Raw genomic sequence first — 4,943 nt, forward strand, 5'->3', positions numbered from 1 at the left:
CTCCATTGGCTCTAGCATGACCCCTCGATTTTCTATAGAGGGGAGCTGCAGAAGGCACGCACACTGGCACGGCTCCCAATGCTAGTAGCAGTGTCTGGCTCTGCCCTGCCCAGAGCACCTGCAGGCCTTGGATGGACAGACTCATAGACTGACTGAAGGCAACGGAAATTGAACGATCTTGGGCTGCACAGAGGAGGAGCGGTGCTAAGGTAATGCTTGATGCTGTCCCCAGGTTCGGAACGAATGCTGCCTGAGCTCTCCAGGCTGAAGAGCATTTGGAGCCAGCTGCATTCTCCTGCCCAGCGCTCTATTGCCTAGCTCAGCATTGCACACTTGCCCACTCCAAGCCAGTCCAGTCCTTCTTGCTGGTTACTGGTGTTTCTTCCCTCTTCTTAACCCATACACCTTAGAAAACTCCCTTTCTGCTAGCCCAGAGCTTCACGGACGCTCCACTCCTCCTTCACCCTTCCCCAGGTACTCCCTCACCCATTAGATTAAGGACTCGCTGACTCCAAAGGAGTCAAGCTGGACACCCCAACCACAGAATTGCCCCAAGGGACTTTCCTGAACTCCGGCACCATGAGTCATGAAGCTCTGAGTGTGCCCAGCGGCTTTGATGATCTTATCACCTCCACCACCTCTCAGGTGCTGTTGGCAGCGCTGGCTAGGATAACCTGCTATCCATGATTGACAAGCTGCCTGACCACACGTGGAACACTGGCGACCTGGCCAACACATCGGGTCCCATAACTTCGGAGATGGTGTCTCAGGATGAACAGGCGCAATTTTGGTTAGTAATAGGGTACACGGTGGTGGTCTTTGTTGCCATTTTAGGCAACTGTGTCTTAAACCATGTGATTATGAAGTACAAAAGGGTGCACACCGCAACTGGCCTCTTCGTTGTCAATATCTCTGTGACCAGCATGATGCTGGCTTTTCTTAGTTCCCCCTTCACCATGGTAAGCCTACTATGGTGAAGTGGGAGCTAAGAAAAACAGGGTATTAATTGAGGAGGGGGACCTTGGGTGCAGGGTGAGAGCAAAGGTACAACTTTGCATTTGCAAAGGAGAAATCTCTTTGGCTGGAGGGAGCCCCTGAATGGGTTGGGCTGATTTGGAAAGTGTTTGCATGGAGAGGGGAATGGTTGAGAGACAACACAAAGGGTTTGCAAATTGGGGAAAACAAACTACAGCAGACAAGATTGTGGTTGTGTTGCTGAGTTAATCTCCTACCTTGGCAGTTGTTGAGAGAGTCTTAGGTTGACCTCAGCAGGGACCTGTTGCAGGTGAGCTTTGGGTGACATGTGTTTCAGAGCTATGTCAGAAAGACCCAGCCTCAGTTTCCTCACCTTTCAAATGCATTGCTTGGACTCTGAGGTGGCTAATAGCTTCTGTGATTTGATGTCCCTTTCTTCAAGCCTGAACGTTTGCATGTGAGAAGATGGAGAGGGCATGAGAGCTGCAGTGTGGAAATTTTTGTTTGTTTGTTTGTTTGTTTGCTTCCTGAGACAATAATGCCAGTGGTTTGCCATTATTATAACAAAGAGGGCTTTATTTGTGTTTGGGGGCTTGTAAGTGGACTCAGAGGTGATTTCCTGTGCCTCACATTGCCATTGCCCTTTCTCCCATAGGTGCATTATCTGTGTAATTCCTTGGTGTTTGGGAAGATGACAGGCCACTTCATTCGCTTTGCCCAATACTCTTGTGCCTATGTAACTGTGATTACCATGGCTTCTATTTCCCTAGACAAACATCAGATATGTGTTTCTCACGGGCCTTTATGTCTTGTAAAGGGGCAAATTCTTCTCCTAGATACAGATAAGATCAAAAATAACCTAGAAAGTACTTTGAATCGTTTAAGATATATAAATGTATATGTATACTTTGAGGGATTGCAAGATAGTGAAAAACAGACCTTCACCAAATCAAATCTTTTTTAATTTTATTTTCAATAGAGATGGAGGTCTTGCTATGTTGCCCAGGCTGGTGTCACACTCCTGGGCTCAAGCAATTCTCCTGCCTATGCCTCCAAAGGTGTTGGGATTACAGGTATGAGCCATCTATGGTGCTATGGGAGCAGAGATGTGGCAATGAGCAAATGATAAAAGAATGGTCTTCTTCTCATTTGGAAAACATTTCTTATTTGCTGCATTCCAGGACCGGCTAAGGGAAGAAAGAGGGAAGGGTTGAGTCAGAGGTGTGTGTGGCTTCAGTACTGGTGGTAAGTTGAGTCTGGGCTGTGAGCGTGAAGTCTGTGAGTGAGAGCTCAGGAACTAAAGTGGGAAAGAACTAAAAGAATTGTGGAGGAAAGAGCTGAGAGGAAGGCTGAAAGTGATTTCAAAGGAAGCAAGTAGGGTAGGGAGTGGGAAACTGGGAGGAATTACATAGTTAATCACTTGAGAGGGAGGGAGCCAGAAAACGAGTGAGGTGAGAGAGACATAAAGGTAGATTAAAGAGATTGTAACTGAAGCCAGATGGGAGGGTCCATGGAGGTATTTAGGTGATAGGTGATGGGGAGATAGGAGGGAGCATGGAAGGAGGGAGGGAGGAGGGGAGCATGGAGGTATCAAAAGGAGAGGGGATGAAGCTAGAAGGAAAAGGGGTATGAAGAAATCTAAATGGGAGAAAGAATGAATGGATTTGTGGAATTCTTACCCACTTATATACGATAAAGGGAAAATAAGTCACACCTTTGAACATCCATTCCTCTTTTCCACAGACCTCCCTGTTCAGAATCAAAAGCTTTAAAGTCAGTCCACTTGCATTTCTTTATTTTTTCCACTGAAATTCATAATTAATTTATTTTTAATTTCCAACTTCTATTTTAAGTTCAGAGGTACAACTTCAGGATGTGCAGATTTGTTACATAGGTAAACATGTGCCATGGTGGTTTACGGCACAGATCATCCCCTCACCCTGGTATTAAGCCCAGCATCCATTCACTTTTCTTCCTGATCCTCTTCCTCCTTCCATCCCCTGCCCTCTGACAGGCCCAGTGTGTGTTGTTCCCACTGAAAGATTTCCCTCATTATTAACTAATGTTGGTCTTTAATGAAGCAAAATGCCACCCATCTACCAACTGACTTAGTACATAAGCATACTTCTCACCTACCTACCCAGTATTTGCTGGTTTGTACCATAATGCCAGTTGATGAATGGTGAATAAGTAACCCTAATTTGAATTGTTGAATGAGTCTGGGGTCCTTTTTCTTCCAGGTGATGCTATATCCCCTGAAATCTTGGATTACTCCAATACAAGACAGTGTTAGCATCATTATCATCTCGATTGTGAGTACCTGTGCTCCTTTGCCACATTCCATTTGCCAGAAGTTTTACCAAGTGGATATTGGGTAAGAATAACACAGTATAACCAGTGTTTGGATTCTAGCAACCTGTGACCTTGGAAGTCCCATGGAATAACTTATGGAGTAGGGACTGCAATAGTACATTTCCAAACATAGGTATAAAAATAAATTTCTTTTACTTGGGATTTACCATAACAGTTTCCAATAACTCTCATAGCATTTGGTTATTAGAAATAAGTCTTCACATTTGGGGGCCATAATTTCCTTATATATCACATGAGAGGTCTGGACTGGGTGAACTCAAAGTCTCCCGGCTTTTTAACTCTAGATTTTAAGCTTAATGCAGACACAAACAGTAAATATGTATCTTCCTTCGCCCAAACTTCCATAAAATAGCTGGCTGTAGGCCTCAGGGAAAAGACAAAGCTGATGTTTCTCTTTCTGTCTGTCTTATAACCTAGAAACATAGCTGAAGAAACTGTCTGCCTACACCGTTTCCCATATACTTCAAAATCTTCATGGAAATACCTTGACCTGAGAACTGTTTTTGCTCTTTTTCATCTTGCCCTTAATGGTACTAGTGGTTGTTTATGGTCATGTGGGCAAAAAGCTGTGGATCCATAATGCTGTTGATGACATCAGCATCCACACCTATATCTGGCAGCATGGGGAGAAGAAGGAGACCCTGAAGATGCTGATGACAATGGTGCTTGTCTACACAATCAGCTGGCTCCCTCTTAACCTCTGCCTGGTGCTGCTATGCAGAGAATTCATCTCAAGCCACAATGGCTTCTGCTTCTTCCTCCACTGGCTGGCAATTAGCAGCTCCTGCTACAACCCGTACATCCACTTCTGGCTCAGCAATAACTTCTGGATTGAAGTTCAGAAGGTTATCATGGAAATTCAGAAGATGCTGCTAAAGAAATCAGCTGCCTAAGAGGGGAGCACTGCTGACTCAGCTCTGTCTCACCCACTCACCACCTTGCCTGGGTAGATTCCAAACCCAGAGTGCCCAAATTCCCACAATTCAAAGATATTGATGAGCTACCCAGTTCCCCTCCATTCCGAAAGGTGGAAATCTTTCTCTATTCACAAGTGCCTAGACTTTAAGCTGCCCAGACCACAATACGTTCTCCATCCTCAAAATCCCTAAGATAGAGTGGGACCAAAATAAATAGGATTCATTCATTTCTCATGGCGTGGGGGGCAGGTGAACAGAAGGGGTACTTGAAGGGTTGGGGACATGTGAACCCCCATATTTGTGTCACTCAGTCTTTCATTTCCTTCTCTCTTCTTTTTTTATTTTTTTCCTGTTCGGTTTTCTTCCTTTATTCTCTCTCCTAACGGTAAGGCAAAGATATTAGATTTTCAGGCTCATCAGAGATCTTTCTCCATCACTCAAAGGAAAGCTTTATTCTGACCTGTGAGGGGAGAGGTCTCCTGAACTCTCTCTCTGATTCTGGTCACCATTCCCCTCTCCATCATTATGTGCCAGTTGGCCATGACACTTGACATCTGATATCACAAACGTTGTCTCAGGAAGTGCAAGATACCCTAGAAATTCTGATTTATATTTCATTTAGATGATTGAGATCTAATTTGTCTATCATATTCCCAGGGAAATGCCAGGAGGGAAAGG

General features: G+C 44.7%; 1 pseudogene; it reads left to right on the top strand.

Annotated features, from left to right (window-relative positions):
- Nucleotides 1-579: 579 nt before the first annotated feature.
- Nucleotides 580-4,414, top strand: LOC129024111 (G-protein coupled receptor 83-like; annotated as a pseudogene).
- Nucleotides 4,415-4,943: the final 529 nt, after the last annotated feature.

The sequence above is a fragment of the Pongo pygmaeus genome, chromosome X (assembly GCF_028885625.2).
Source record: "Pongo pygmaeus isolate AG05252 chromosome X, NHGRI_mPonPyg2-v2.0_pri, whole genome shotgun sequence".
NCBI classification, from domain to species: Eukaryota; Metazoa; Chordata; class Mammalia; order Primates; family Hominidae; genus Pongo; species Pongo pygmaeus.